At 32.6% G+C, this 17,572-nt stretch overlaps 1 protein-coding gene across 1 annotated transcript in view; it reads left to right on the top strand.

The window, feature by feature from the left end:
* LOC129948776 (protein abrupt) overlaps nt 1-17,572 on the top strand; it is a 150,192-nt gene that overhangs the window by 29,358 nt on the left and 103,262 nt on the right. The gene's annotated exons all lie outside the window — the stretch shown is intronic.

The following is a 17,572-nucleotide window of genomic DNA, read 5'->3' as shown; positions in this document are numbered from 1 at the left end:
AAAATTTAATTTTTTTGTACTTTTTTTAAAGTCACAAATATTTTTAAGATTTGTAGGAAGTTGGTTCATTAAGTTGTCGTTTTCCGTAGTTGTTGTATATCATCGGTATTTCAAGTAGACCTTGCGCTCGTCTTCTCGTGTTAACACCACGTGAAATAGGTCGCTGGAATCTTAAATCATCGTAGTATTCAAGAACTGCTGTCATCCTAAATATATTTTCGACATTCAGGCACTTCAAATGTAGATGGTTTTTATTAATCATGTTTACAATTCTCCTCTGTAGATTAACAAGTTTATCGGTATGAGTTTTTGCGGCATTTCCCCAAGCTAATACTCCATATCTTAATCGAGATTCAACAAGTGAATAGTAAACCATGTTTTTTAACATCTTTTGTTGAATATCTTTCCAGATGAAATAACGCAAACATAGCAGTCCTCATACTTTTCCTTACGATTGTAATATGCTCGTGCCACAGAAAGTGTTCATCTATTGTAACTCCAAGATATTTGATTGATTGAACTAATTGAATGGCATCATTTTTTCTTGAAGTCGGACATTCAGGGTTTTGAAAGAGTGACTTCATCAAACTTCTGTTGCATCGTAGAAATCTCGGTTTCAAGACATATGTGTCTTATAACAACGTCTGCATAAGCAAAAGCTGTGGTTTTCTTAAAAATCCGTAGGAGTGCATCCATAAAAAGTATAAAAAGGACCGGACCCAGTTTTGACCCTTGAGGCACACCATGTGTGCAACTTCTTTCTTTGCTCCATGAACTTCCAACCTTTACTCTAAATGTTCTTCCTATGAGATAGCTCTCCATCTATTTCCATAGCCAATTCAGTAAAGGACATCCAAAAGTTTAGTGTGACTCAACGTGTTAAATGCCTTGCTGCTTAATTGTTCACGAACATAACCAATACGTGATGGTTTTTATTGAGACTCGTGTTAATACTATTACAGAATTCGCCAAGAAGTCTTTCCGTATTTTTTCCTTTTTGAAAACCATATTGATTGGATTGCAGCAGTGTTTTTCAATAAACTTGTTTAGTCGTCTTAAAACAACTTCTTCAAGACATTTTTCAACAGCTGACAAGATCGAAATTGGCCTATAGTTGAGAATTTCCCCTTATATGGGAGCATACCACTTTAGAAATTGTCATTCGTTTGACAAGTCAAATCTGTGGCATTACTATAAAATGTAAGAACTATTCATTTCAACAATTTTTTTTTTATGAAATCTGATTTTTTGATCGAGGAAACACTTCTTGATTCTTAAATGATTCTCAAAAATGTTGTATTCAAGGATTTTACACATTTTGACCATCTTTAAGGCAAATCATTTGGATACCATTCTTTAAAAGTTATGTCCTCTTTCGAGGCAAACCATTCTACGAGCCATTAAATGACTTCTTCAATAATGGTGGCAAACCTCTGGTCTCCGAGTGAGTGCCAGACGGAGCGATGTGTGGAGAGTGATGCGGACGAATTCGATGATTTGTATATGTTCTTGACAGCTTCAGTGGTATCAGACGCTGCGTTGTCACGGTGAGGGATTATTAACTTCCCATAGGAAGATATTGTAATAGGCCCGATTTGTCAAATTGACAATTTTGACATTTCTCGACGTTTCAAGGTCCCTAGAGTCGAAATAAAAGATTTCTAGAAAGATATCTGTGGGTGCGTGTGTACGTATGTACGCTCGCGACGTTTTTTCGTCGTCCAAAGCTCAAGAACCAGCAAAGATATCGATTTCAAATAAATTTTGTTATATAGATAATAAGGCAGAAAGATGCAGAAAGGGCTCTCAAGAAAACTGCATGAGTGGTTTTTTTACCATAGTAGTTTGAAAAAAGGTGAAAATTTGGTTAACCCTAAATATCTCATGACCCAAAGACGAGACTTGAATTAAATTTTATATAATATATTGTAACGTGAAACCAAACAAGTATATTTTTTGAAAAAATACACTTAACTTTTTTTTATAAATCAAAATAACTGAAAAAAAAATTGTCACCTCGAAAATTTTACGGATACAAAATGATTTTATCTCGAAAACAATTTTAAACAATGAAAACTTTTCCAACATCTGGTAAGATTTTGAGAAAAATCGAATTGACAGTTATTTTCTTATAAAAAATAAAAACCTTAAAAAAAAACATTACTCAAAGTTTGTAACAATTGAATTTCGACTCAAATATCTTTTCAAAACTTTGAGATTTTGGCTTTAACCTACTTTTATCTTTTAAAAAATATTGTTTTCAATGTTAAGTAAAATTTTGAGAAAAATCGAATTCACAGTTTTTTTTTACAAAAAAATAGAAACTTAAAAGAATATTTAACAAAAGTTGCTAAAAATTAATTTTCGACTCAAATGTCTTTTCAAAAACTTGAGACTATATCTTTCAGCCAATTTTAACTTATAAGAAATATTGTTTGCATCATTTGGAAAAAATTTAAGAAAAATGAAATGGACAGTTTTTTTAGAAAAAATAAAAACTTCAAAGAAAATTTTACAAAAGTTGGTAAAAATTAATTTTCGACTCAAATTTCTTTTCAAAAACTTGAAATTATGGCTTCCAGCTAATTTTAAATTATAAGAAATATTGTTTTCAACATTTAAGAAAATTTTGAGAAAAGTTGAATTGACAGTTTTTTTTACAAAAAATAAAAACCTAAACAAAAAAATTATTAAAAGTTGGTAAAAATTGATTTACGTCTCAAATATCTTTTCAAAACTTTGAGATATTGGCTTTAAACTACTTTTATCTTTTAAAAAATATTGTTGTCATCATTCAGTAAAATTTTGAGCAAAATCTAATTGACAATTTTCTGACAGAAAATCAAAACTTTACAAAAAAACAGTACCAAACTTGGTAAAATTTTACTTACGACTCAAAAACCTTTTAAAAATTACAAATATTGTCTTTAAACTTTTTTTATTTCATATAAAATATAATAAAATATTGTACAAAAAATAGTAAGCAAATTTGGTAAAAATTGATATTCGGTTCTTGATATCTCTCGAATTAATTTCATTCATCCAATTTGTAAAATTTTAATTTAATTGGTAAAAATTTGTTTTCGACTAAAAATATTTTTTACAGATTTTCAAACTAAACTATTTCTCTATATGATGAATATTGTTGGTAATTTAAAAATTTTAAAGAATAATTCAACTAACAACTTTTTAACCCAACACAAAAACCTACAAACTTTTAAGCAAGACAAATCAATAGACGGGATGGGAAGTTATCAGTGTGGGTCGCATCCCAATCACAGCCTCTTTTTTTTTGTATGTCTTCTGGCCTATTCTGGACAAAACCCTGTCTCCCATGTTCTAATCACTTGAGAATGTTAACCGCATAAGTTTAACCCAATAGAAGACCTTCAGCCTTTCTTTCGATGGAATACAAACTTCACACATTCATTGAGGTGAAAACCTGTGACAGTATTATTTTGAAAAAATGACTTGCGAGTTTTTGAAGGCTAACGTTAATAGACAAATATGACACAGAAGCTGAACCCTTCAAATGTATACACATGGCTAGAGACATCTATTGATAAAACTATAAAACTTCAACTAACTAACTGAAGTACTTTTCGGTAGTCGTCGAACACCTTTTCGGCCGACAATACAGAAATTAGTGGACAAATTTAAATTGTTGAGACAATGAGTCGAAATCGACACTGAACAATTGAGAATATTAATGTTGTAGCCCGTAGTGTTGACGAAAACCCAGATTTGTCACCCACTTCCTAGTCGATCTCTCGAATAAGGTATTTCACAATTGTTTTCGGCTTTTCCAGCTCCATTAACGTAAGAACTAGGTAGGGACGATTACCAGCAACATCGTATCTTCACTGATTTGGAACTTGTGCATTTTAAAATGATGTTCATTTTCATCTAAAAAGTCCCTCTTAAGTGATAAGCCTGATTTTTACCTCAAAAGCTACGTTAAACAGAATTGTCACCTTAAGGGGTTGTAAGTACCTTTTAAGATGATTAAACACAGTGTGAGTAATTAAGAAAGAGGATAGGATTATTAGTTGCACATTGGTTTTGAATTGAATGTTTGTTAATTATAATAAGTGGGAAATTTTGAGTCTAGTAAAGAATTACACATTCGTGTAGTGCGGCTTAATAAAACAATCCCTGTACTTAGCAGTCCGTCCGAAATTTGGCTCAAGGGAAATGTGATGAGCATTCCTATAAGTTTAGGTATTATGGTTAAACTGTTTTTTTTTGGGGGGGGGGGGGGGGGGGTGAGAGCATTGTTTCCAAAAATTTGATAAAACAATGATGGGCATAATAACTTGCAGTGGTGTGCAGGAATAAAACGATCGCCTCTTATTTTTAGAGTTCTTTTTTCAACTCTGTCCAAAAGACTTAAGTACGTTATTCAGGCACTTGCCAAAACATGAGAATTGTGCTCGAGTTTCGGAAGAATAAATGCCTTGCAAATAATATCCTGATCGGAATGGGTAAAAGACTTCCTGAATCGTAGGAGGAAAGCAGCATTTTTAGCAATTTCAAATGTGTTTACGCTATTGTGAAAGTAAACAGCATTGAGTTTTCAAAGCAATTCTACATGGTTTTCGATTTCTCATTTTACGGACAACGCTGTCAAGATCAAAATTTAATGAGCCTATCATACGCTGTGTCAGTAGTACCCGTGTCACGATGGTTATTGCATTGGACGGTCATGCCAGAGGTCTTGGGTTCGATCCCTGCCTATGCCATCACGGGTACTGCTTCTTACGAGGAATTGACAAATTCTCCAAGAGTAATTCTTGTCATGTAAAGTGCTTTCTCAAATTTGCCGTTCGGATTCGGCTTAAAGCTGTAGGTCTCCTCCATCCCTGAAAACAGTACTCGCAGACAGCAATGGTTGAGAGTTGTAAGTCACTAGGCCCTAGTTCTCAACGGACTGTTGCGCCACCCAATTTATTTTATTTTATCATACGCTATCGTTGGTAATCCACATCCGAAGGACAAGGATGAGAATCTAAAAACGAATATGAAAAGCTGACGGTCATGAGCGAAACAATTAAGTGGGTTAGAAGTTTCAGACAGACCATTTATTTAAAAAAAAAAGAGTATCGGAGACAAAACGGAGCCCTAGGGCACACCACTATTTATTTTGTGCATAATAGAATTGAAAGATCCAAAAGGTAATGTCGATAAGAGAGCTTGATGCAAAGTCTACTAAATACCTTTGAATATTTCAAGTGCAATAATCTTACTTTCTGAAAAGCTGAAATATGAGAAAAATGATTATCAGTGCATTTAAAAACATACGATATGTTTCTATTCGGCTTAATATTATTTCTTCTGATCTAAGACAAAGCTTGAATTCAACCGACCCACTATAGATAGACTACCGTCAACAGAAGGTGGGTCAAATATATAAACAATAAATGACCAAACGAAAAAAAAAATCAGGTAGTGGAACAGAACATGAAAAATTTGTTTCGGAGACTGTCATGGTCAGTCTTTTCGTTCGGCTTCAGGTAGCACACGTATGAAAAATTCAACCCATCACAATGTAAAGAAATATCCAACAACAACAAAAAAATACACACTCAAATAATAAAAGAGCAATAAATCTTTTTAATTTCTTTTTGTATTTATATTGTTTTCAAGCATAATACAGAAAAATGTTAAATGTTTCTTACATTATAGACCCGCGCTCTCATTAAAAAAAACTCTGTGTGTACTTTCTTGGGGATTTCTCACGTCCTTTCAATTTAACCGAAATAAATGCAAACACTCCGAAATAAAACCAAAAGAAAAAATAAATAAATACAAAAGAAACAGAGAAACAATTTAAACCTGCAACACTTTGGATTTAGATGTGCTCGCTATAAGATACATTTTGAACGCAACATTAGAGCAAAAGTATCTTTTTCGTTTGTTAATGTTTTATTGCATTTTTTTTCTTTGTACCTTGTTAAAATATATTTACGCAGGCGGGTGTAACATGTTTGAAATTATAATTCCCTTTATTTTTCGTTGAATAACTCCGCCTTGGCTCTTTAACAATTAAAACCAGATACTCCATTTATGTGCAATAAATTTGTGAAAAAAAGTAATAAAACACAGAACAGTGGAAGATTAAAATTATTTTTAATATTTCTGAACAAGTATAAGCAACTGATAAAGATACAATAGATAATTATCAAAACCAAAAAAAAAAAACAACAAACAATAATAAATGCAATTAGAAAGGCAAAATAGTCATCTCATAATCATGCGGCCTAATTCTCTTCTTTATTTTTGCATAAGAATGTTGCTTTACACCCGTCACGGGTTTTTGCTTTAGGTTGATAGCTTATGCTATTGATATAAATTATAATTCATAATAAATTGACCGATTAGGCTAAGATGGATATTCCTTAAAAAAGTAGTCTACTATTATTCCAGTTTATACAATTCTAAATGATATAAAAGTGCAGTAGTACATTGCAATTAATTTCAACCAATTACGATAAATGAAAATGATTAGAGAATGATATTATAACGTTGCCTGTACTATATAAAAGCATTGTAAATAATTTGAAGCTTGTACTTTACTTAGTAACATTTAATTATATATGATTAGAAAATATAAGGATAATTATCAGGGAAAGATGTCAATCAATTGGATTGGCTTGTGCCTGCATTTAGCCATATTATGGATTGGATGTGTTAAACGATTTAAAGAAGACTGATCTTAACATGGTTTTAATTAGAATTACAGTAGAGGGTTTATTAATTTTTTCGGTTTCAAAAATAAAGCACAGGTTTGGTGTTTTTAAGTTTGAAAAATAATATCATTCGAATGACTCTTTCGGCTTTTTGAAGTGCGTTCTAATCACTATCTCCAACACTTTGGGAGCTCTGTTATCGACATTACCTTTTGGATCTTTCAATTCTTTTATGGAGAAAATAAATGTTGGTGTGCCCTAGGGCTCTGTTTTGTCTCCGATACTCTTTTTTTATTTAAATGAATGATCTATCTGAAACTTCTAACCCACTTAATTGTTTCACTGATGACCCTCAGATTTTTATATTCGTTTTTAGATTTTAGAAATCTGGTCAATACCTTACACGTGTAAGGTATTTTTGCGGAACTATAGGTCAACGTCTTAAGCCGTTCGTCAACAATCTGATGGGTCCATAAAAGTGAGGCTTCAAACCAGGAAAGTACACAATTGGCCAAATATTCACAATACGACAGATCTTGGAAAAAAAAATCCAAGAACTTCAAATCGATCAAGGCCGCGTAAGACAGCATCTATAGGAAAGACCTTTAGAAAGTCATGTATAGTTTTTGGTATGGTCAAATTTGTCCCTTTGAGCAGTATAAAGATGGAGAATGCACTCTGCTCCATCAAGTTTGGAAAAGGTCTCCCAAAGCGCTTTTGATATCAAACTTAATTTTAGGCAAGGAAATGCACTGTCATGCTACTTCTTCAACATTGTTCTGGAAAGAATCGTTCAAAACTCAATCATAAACACAGAGGCACAATCTTCCAAAGGTCCCTCCAATAACTCGAATACGACCATGATATTGACATAATTTGAAGATTAAAGCGTGATTTCAGTGGCGCATTTATGGCTATGGAGGCAGAGAAAATGGGTTTATTGGGCAAGATCAAGCATATGCTGTCATAAAGTAAAGACATTGAACAACAAAGTCTTCGACATCACCATGGACAGTTACAACTTTAAGGTACTTAAGGATTTTGTCTACCTAGGCACCGCTACAAATTCAGACAACGACATACACCAGCGCTGAAATCAAACGGCGGCGTATAAATGTAAATCGTTGCTCCTTTAGATTTAGAAGGCAATTGACAATAGTTAATTCCTCTTACGAACATCTAAAAGCACTATTTTTTTTTTGACAGAAGAAAATCTTCAAATGACACTTGGCATTATTCGACACCAAGTAGTTTGGGACTCTTAACCACTAAAACCACCTCTTCATAAGGACCAAGTTTAAACTTTTAATATTTTCCCACGTTTTTTTAGACCATAAGCTCATGAGGCTTGGTTCTTCTTATGCTCCGAACATGGTTTCTTATATTCAAGACGGACTCCATTTCAGAATTAGTATGACTTTGCAGTCTCTGGTTGTGCGATACAGAGTATTTTTTAACAACTTCTGTAACCATTTCTATTTGTAAGTCACGATGTAGATCGGTATTTCTTATGTACCAAGGTGCATTAACTATTCCACGAAGGACTTTGTTTTGGAATTTTTGGAATATTTCGGTATTTGTTTTCTTTGTACAGCCCCATAATAGGATTCCATAGGTCCAAACAGGCTTTAGTACTTGATTATACAGCATTGTTTTGTTTTGGATTGATAAACCAGAGTTGTTACCAAGCAACCAGTACATTTTTCTATACTTCAAGTTTAGTTCTTCTCTTTTCTTTTTGATGTGCTCTTTCCACTTAAGCTTTGCATCCAAAGTCATTCCAAGGTATTTGGCCTTATTGGCGTAAGGTACAGCTTGATTATTATGATCATGAATATTGGAATATTGTTTATCTTTTTATTTGTAAAGTTTATATGTGAAGATTTTGTTTCATTGAGTTTGATACGCTATTTTTCTGTCCAAGCTCTCAATATTTCGACGGCATTTGGTAGTTTTACTGCTGCCTTAGAGACACATTTGTCGGTTACCAAAATTGCGGTATCATCTGCAAAAGTAGCCATTATGGTGTGATTACCAACTGGAATATCCCTTGTGTATAGTAAATACAGGGTAGGACCTAGGACACTTCCTTGTTGTACACCGGCTACTATTTTCTTCAATTCCGAGTATTCTTGATCGTAACTTACTCTAAACAATCGGTCTGAGATGTGTGGTTTTAATATTTCAGAGTACTGTGGGGGAAGATCCCTTTGCAGTTTGTACTCAAGTCCCTCATGCCCAACCTTGTCAAAAACTTGAGCAACATCTAAGAAAATAGCTGAACATACTTGTTTTTCTTCTTATGCTTCTTCTATTACATCCGATATTCCATGAACTTGGTCTATCGTGGAATGTTTATTTCTAAAGCCAAACTGATGGTTTGGGATTAACCTTCTTTCTTCTATGATTTTGCTAAGTCTCTTCAGAAGCAGTTTTTCAAAGACTTTTGCCATAATTGGTATAAGCGATATTGGTCTGTAAGCCGTCACTTCTGTTAGTGGTTAAGCTTTCTTTGGTATGACAATTACTTCAGCAATTTTCCAATATTGTGGGACATACCGGTGCTTAAGGCATGCATTTATTATATATTGGAGTTTCATGAAGGCTTTCAATGGCATTTCTTTCATAACCTGAGCAGTAATTAGATCGTAACCTGGTGATTTTTTATTTGATACTTGATGTAAACACATACTTTTTATTTCTTTAAGTCTTACAATTGGTATTTCACTTTCATCTATCTTATCAACAAACTGTAAGCTATTTTCTGCCGCGTTTGATGAGTATGGCTTAAAAACATTCGCAAGGTTAGCTTTTTCTTTCGGGTTACCGATCAATTTCCCATCTTGAGATTTCAAGGGCGAGTTTTGTAACTGCGGTCTTTTCAGGCGCTTGACTGCTTTCCATAGCGAAAAATCGGTTGAAGCATAAGTCGTTAAATTCCTAAGGAATGTACTGAGTGAATCATTTTTGAATTTGTAAATTTGTTTTTTAAGATTGTTGCTTATACGGTTAAACGTTGTTTTATCATCAGGAAATCTAATATTTTGCCATTTTTTCGAGCTGTTCTTTTCTCTATTATCAACTCTCTTATCTCTAAAGGATATTTTATTTCATTTTGTGTTCTATTAGAAATTGTTGGAATACTTTCTTCAGCGGACTGTTGCACATCAGCAATAAATTATTGTTCCACTTCATGGTCAATTTGCTCGATTGTATCCATGGTAGATCTTAAATTTATAAAACTTAAAAGCCTTTCTCTAAAACCATTCCAGTTTGTTTTCTTATTTACAAACTTTGGATTACTTTTTTCTAGTACTTCCGATTCACTTAGTGATAGAATCACTGGAGTATGATCTAAAAGCACTATGACACTTCAAATGGCAACTGAGTTTGACAGGTTTCAAATGACAGTGCTACCAACTTTATACTACAAAGTGAATGACCTTACATAATCGTGTTCCTTTTTCCTTACTCACGACAATCCCCTAAATAATTCGGATTTATTTAAGACTTGGTGAGTAACATAAAATGTAACCTTTGTTTAACACTTCATTTTTACGAAATTAAAAATAAACATTTAAAAATTTTAAACTTAAATTGAAAAAAAATGTATCGTCAACCATAGTTGAGGTCAATGATTTTCTAAACTTCAATATCTTTTTCGTTGACTTAACTTAAATGTATATCAGCTAATAATATAAATAGAATCACATTTTCCAATAATTTATACAAAAACGTGTAAAAATAGAAGATAAAACAAATTAATATACATTCAGATAACATCTTATTATTAATTTGAGAAAAAAATGTTTTTTTAACAAATAGTAATCAATTTAACAAATCAAAAAAAAAACAACTTTAAAAGAAAGCTTAAATCTACATTTAAGGTTATTTGTAATTAGTTTTAAATAAGAAAATTAACATAAACATATGTATGTATGTTATTACCTATATAACTACACACATACGTACATACATATGTATATGACAATCTTTCTTTTAGTTAAATTATAAACAACAAAAAAAAAGTAAAGAGAAACATTAAACATTAGTCAAAGATTTAGCTATCAATACAATTTACTATATTTGTCTTTTATTTATATGCCCAATAATAGGTGAAAGCAAAGTTGTATATATGCTGAGATAATTGGTGCTATTGAAGATGGGGCTTCCCACGTTTGAATTAACATATTTAATAGATGTGATGAGGTAATGGAACTTTTAAATTTCTTTAAATCGAACAGAAACATGGATAGCTTTTTGGAATGCAAACACAGATAGTTGTACCAAATACAAAATTAGAATATTGGAATTGTAAATTTTATGTATCAAACTAAGAATGTAAAAGAAGGCGATTTAAAAAATTTCACAAGTTTAAAAAAAAAGTAGTGTTGAACCTAACAAAGTGCAAAATAATTATGACCTTTGTTAACTTACATCTTTTTAATACAAACTTTGACGCCTATGGTATTCATCCACACTTTTATCAGTGGTAGAGATGTTTCCAAAATTCGAAAGTGATAATTACTTTTCAAGCCTGAATGGGAAAGTTCTATGTTCCAGATAGATGTCCCACTAATATACTGAGCACTTCTACTTCAAATACAGTCGACTCTCTCTAAGTCGAACTTTTACGGGATGTTATAATAAGTTTGAGTTTGAGGGAGTTGTGGAAAACAACAATCAATAAAAAATAAATTGAAATTATTTTTTTAAAAAATAGCGATTTTTGATTGATATATGTACCTATTATTCATTCGTTCCTTTAAGAAAGTACTCTATTTTTCCAAAGGCTGTTTTGAAACTTATCTGGTACATCTTCTGTCAATTTCAATTGCATTTTCGATTACATTCTTTTTTGAAACTTCGATGTTTATTATTTAGGCTTCTTCATCAGCTTCACTATCGTCATCGTTAGCATCATCAGCATGAACTATTTTGTCCAAAATTGTTTTGATCTCCAGTACTTCTGTAGCCCTAATATCGTTATCGACTTTAATATAATCCCTCCAATTAACACCCGCAATATTTTAATCAGTTTCAGTTAGTTGGTTCTAAATCCTCTTGATTTTATTGTGGTCGTTGGCGTCGGTTTCACATATCAGTTGCTTAGGTGGAATATCATCTTAATCGTCCCAAGTTTTGGGCTTTTAAAATAATTTTGAACTGTCAAAGAAGTTATATCCTGTAAGCAAGCCTTTTTGGTTTCCCAAACACTTAACATCTTGAACTTTTCATTTTTGTATAATGCCCAAGTCTATCGGTAGAACTTTTGAGATCAAGTTGTGGGGAAGGGGGGAATACTTAAGTTTTATGAACTTTAATTCATCGTTAACTTGTTTTGGGTAGTCAGGACAGTAATCGATAACGAGCTTTAATCATTCAAACTTTACATCGAGCTTTAAAATCCAACTTGTAAAAATATTGATCTTACCCAAGAGACTCGGTTGGGTACATAATCAACTGGCAAACATTGTATTTTATTAAAACAGCGAAGATTTTTAGTCTAGTTGAATAAGAGCTTAAGCTTTTTTGAACTTGTCATATGGGATCCCATAAGACATGTTACTCTTTCTTTGCTGTGCTTTTCTCCAAACAGTTGTTCCCTTTTCAAAGCCATACGATACGTGTCGGAAAAAATTTAAAAAAAATCTAGTTTCATCGTTAATTCTTTAAAAATATCCTCCGGTTTAAATTCTCGGGCAGCTTCAGGAATCTGTTGCCATTCATTGGCTACATTATTATCAACAGAAGCTCTCTCACTAGACCTCACTTTGTTAAGGATGGTTAGCCATCAATTCCATGCCTTAAAATTATGAATTCCCAAACTTTCTGCAAATTCCGGGTTGTTCTTTTTTAAGATTGGATTTAAGGTAAACTTTTGCCACACTTACTTTAAAACCATTTGAAAAGAGCTTCGTCAACAGTTAAAGGCAAACTTTTGACACACTTACTTTAAAACCATTTGAAAACAGCTTCGTCAACAGTTTGATACTCACAAATTTTGTTCAGCTTAAGTTGACTTCTAATATAAGCACAATCTTGTCGAGGTAGAATACTCTTCGGAACGCTAAAACCTTCAGCAGTTTTCTTTTTGTTTTCAACTTCCAAGTTCTAATGTATTCAATAATCTTTTGGCCATAATTTATTTCAAAGCTAGCATTGAATTGTTAAAAAATAAGAATTTCCCTTACATTACCTACTAAACTATAATGGTGAAGTTCTTTTAAAGTTAAGTTTTGTAAGATTTAATTTATAAAATTTTCTGTTAACATTTGAATATAAAAAAAATCGACTAAGAGGCATTTAAAATAACCCAAAATTCTACAGAATTTGTTCGAGAGAATTTCGACGAAAAGTGAGTCGACTTCGAGGGAGTCGACTGTATTTCAATTAAAACCGTTTTTTTATCATCATATTTATTAAAACCTTCAATGCTTAATTAAAGTTTACAATATTTACCTTAATCTAACTTAAAACTAACATAAAATACATCAGCTATAAATAAAATAAACAGCAATGGACCAAGCTGACTCCCTTGAGGTACACCGGAATTGACTTTAAAATGACATGAAGGGTTCCTCCTGACAATGACGCTGTAATATCTACCTTGAAGATTAAACGAAATCCACATAACAAAACAGTCGTTAAGTCCAATTTAACCTAATTTATTAAGAAGAATTTCATGACTTAATTTGTTAAATGTCCTGCTAAAGTCTGGTAAAAATGCAATCGACTTGAGGAAACATGAGTTTTAAAAAGTGCTTCCAAGTTTTCGTTTTATTCACTGCTTGTTAATTTGTTTTAATAGAGTACCTTCTACGTGCCAAACCATCCGAATTTCCAAGACTATAGGAAACAAACAACGTTATATAAATGTTCCTGTCCGTTCTTATCACAAAAGCCATAAAGCAATTCATAGTAATCATTTTACCTTTCGTTTATAAATGCATATATACAACGTAACGCTGAGGGTGTTCTTTTCAGGCTATTCTTATTTCATGGGGAGTTTGCGTAAGCAGCCTTCTACGAAAATACCCTTTTAAAACATGTCTAACCTTTTGTACATGAACTAAATACTATCAGATTTAACATAACTCAATTCGATTCGTTGAGGCCATGCCCCAATCAAATCAGACACAAAATAAAAAAAAATAAACTTCATGTCAACCTAATTACTCCAATTAAAGACATCGCCCTGTTACAGCTAAAAGTTACAGCAAGAAGGAAATCGAGTTGTTCTGAAATTAAAATTAACCAAGGCACACAGGAAATAAATTCTTTGCCTTGGCATGTGACCACCAAAACGATATCCAGTTACACACTTTGTCACCCACCAACCGAGATGACCTTAAGGTAAATCACCATCAAAAACCCAACAGCACACTCCTTTTAACCAACACCACAATATTGTACCCACTATACTTAGCCCATACAATAACATGAAGACGACGACGACGACGAATGGGTCAGCGGAGGAGTCAATAGCGGGCTTTGCACAAACCTCAAAAAGAAAAATCGGCTCTTAAAGGCATTTTAACCTGTGATTTTGAGTTTGTTATGGGAACCAACCCCTACCTAAGGCTTTGGTTTTGACGACGGCGACGTCACACTCCGAAAATAGAGGGGGCGGGCGAGTATACGACGAAAACGACAAAACGAAGGTAGATGGGGTTTTCTGGCGAAGAAATTAATTTACGCCATCTTCCCGGTAATAAATACTGCCATCGTTAAATGCCAATGTCGACTTGACCATCCGACTGACGACGACTACGACGAGACGCACGGTCGGCCGGGTAGCGCGATGGCGGCTGCGGTGGCGGTGGAGGTTTCGGTACAACAATGTCGATGTCGACGCCAAGACCGCGCCGCACCGCAGCAACGACAGTTTCATGATGCGGTATTAACAACACACCGACGACGACGGACCGATGCGAAGGTGGTATTGAAGTTACTAAAGTTCCTTGCCCCCTTCTACTCATTCGATTCGTTTTATTTAATTTTGCTTCACCGATGTTTGGGGGGTTGGAAAAAAGAAATAAGTAAAAATGGTAATTGGTAACCATTAATTACAAGCAATGACACACCTTTGAGTGAATAACAACTGTAAATGAGAGGTAATAAAAAATATTCTTATAGCATAGACCGTTTGGTGTGTTATTTTTATTTTTATATTTATTTTTTTGGTTTCTTATTCAGGGCCAGGGGTCCTTTATCCTTATTGAAACAAACAAAAAAAAGCTGCTAAAAACAAAACGGATCCGTTTTTTCTTGTTTTTTTTTTGATTGCCTTATTTCAATGAGAAAACCTATGGAGTAATTTTTAGTTGGGACTCACATAAGAAAACTAAAAATTTACTTTTATTATAAGAGGTTTGGAGTAATTAAATATAGACGATAGGCCGATAGGCGTTACATAAGTCGTTTTTAGTTTGAAGGATTAAATATGAAGATCGTAAAATGTGTGTACAGGGTGCTTAACACTTCCATACAATTTGTTGTTGAGTTTGTATATTAAATGTCAACTTGAGTTTCTACAAGACATAATCACATTGAAAGAATACCTTTAAACATTTTCAAAAAAGCATTTGAAACCTTGAGTAATGCGGTACAATATTTTTTCAGATATCTTAATTTGTTCACACAACCAATTTCAACCAAATTAAGCTTTTGAAAACAACCGCGAATAATAAGTTTAATCTCTTATTTCTGTGTTGTTACATGTACCCTTCCATAGAAATAGTTTTAGTATATTTCAAAATGTATAAATAAAAACCATGTAGAATAATGTCTTTATTTCTACATTTAAAAAATTAATAAATTCTGAGTCTTATAGAAGAAAATGGAAACTTTTGGCTCACATAATTCATATAAGATCTTTAAAATAATGGTCGGAGCTGTAAAAGAATGAATTTTAAGTATTGCAGTCAATTGAATGGAAAGACATTTTTTAAGTCTTTTGATATGACCCAAGTACTGTGGCTAAACTCCATGTGAATTTTGCAGTCTTTCACTTAAAAAACATCTGAAGCAGTCAAATGAATTCAAATGCATTCTTTTTAAACCGCTTGCAGTCTTTAAAGTCTTTTAAATTCTTTGAATTTTCAAAGTATTTTCAATTTATTCAAATGTATTGAAGTCTTTTTTACTGCTTTAAAGTCTTATGACTTATCTCACAGCTCTTAATAATTGTTGAAATCTAGAACTTTCAACCGCGGCTTTACAGTAATCGAAAAGCTTTCATAAGCGGTAAAAAGTCTTTATTTAGTTCTGAGACTTCAAAGCAGTAAAAAAAAAACTTCAACACATTGAATGCATTGAAAAAACTTTAAAAATGGTAAAGACATTTCAAAGACTTTAAAAAATGCATTCTTTTTATTTAAATTATTTTGACGCTTGCATTATTTAAGACTTCAACAAAGAATTTGAATTTGTATCTGGAGTTAAAAGAATGTGATGATACATTCTATTGCATTCCCGAAGAATCAGTTCCGAAGAATCAGTTCCATAAGTGCTTCTTTTACAAGACCGATAGTGGTACCAATTTTTCAATCACCACACATTTCACTTTAAAAGATTGCAATGAATTAAATGGAATCCAACAAGCTTTGTAAAGAATGCAATCTCTTAGGAATGCAATCTTTGCGGAGCGGAATGCAATCATTCTATAAATCATTTATTGAATTAAAGTTCATTGATTTCACCAATTAATTGGGATTACAAATTTTGCCATCACCAACCATTTGACCTTTAATACACTGCAATTATTTGTTCTCCATTCGTTTGCCTGCATTCAAATGTTTGCAATCATTTGAGAGTAAATCCATTCATTGCATTCACTTTAGGTCTTTGTATTCTTTTGAAGTTTTTGCATGCACTTGAAGTCCTTGGAAGCCCTTGAAGTCTTTGCATTTTATGAAATCCTTGCATTCTTTGCATTCACCTGAAGACCTTGCATTCACTTTAAGTCTTTGCATTCACTTAGTTCTTGCGTTCCCGAGTGAAATTTCCAAAGTGACCCAGATTAAAGTCAAAACTGTGCAGTGAAATTTAAGATTGCAAAAAATTTAAAAATTTCAATTGTATGCAAAGAATGTATGGTGTCTTAAATGGTAACAATTCATTGATTGCAGTCAAATGATTCGAGACAAAAATGTTTGTAGTCTTTTTAGGGTCAACTGATGGGTGATTGTAGAATTTGAAGTCCCAATCTTTAGATGAATTTAAGAAATGCAATCTTTTTATTGAAATCATAACAGATTATTTATTCCCAAAAGATTGCATTCTCTTACAAGCCTGCAATCCAATGATTCGAAGCTTCATGCATTAAAGTCTTTGCATTCATTTGCAGTCCTTCCATTAATTTAAAATCTTAGCAATCATTAAATACAAAGGATGCAAACAAAATGCAAAGATTCATGATGTCACAAATGATTCCAATCAGTTGAATGCATTCAAATGAATGGTTCTTTTCTTTTTCTTTTTTTTAAGGTCAAATAACTTGGTGATTGATTTTATTCACAATCTTTGAGTGAAATCAATCTAAAAGCCAGAACTTTAAATTCCATTTATTCTTCTTACTGAGAAAAAACACCCTGTCGATATAATGTAGATGATTTCGTCCTTATTTAATACCTACATAATAAAAACTGTTAATTTTATTTATAAATTCATGATTTTAATATTTTTTATTTTCACATTCGTGTGTAATTGCTAACGCCTTATTATTAGACTTATTATTATCTTTTCCAAGGATTAAAAAGGACTCTACGTAAATATAAAAAAAAAACAAAGGTAATACATAACGAAAACAAAATAAAAATACACCTGTCCGTTTTGTGTGCCAAGTCAACGCTTGTTTTATGAAACGCCTTGTTCGTGTA

The sequence above is a fragment of the Eupeodes corollae genome, chromosome 3, assembly GCF_945859685.1.
Source record: "Eupeodes corollae chromosome 3, idEupCoro1.1, whole genome shotgun sequence".
Classification (NCBI taxonomy): domain Eukaryota; kingdom Metazoa; phylum Arthropoda; class Insecta; order Diptera; family Syrphidae; genus Eupeodes; species Eupeodes corollae.
Note: the sequence above shows the minus strand (reverse complement) of the source record. Positions and strands in the feature narration are given on the sequence as shown.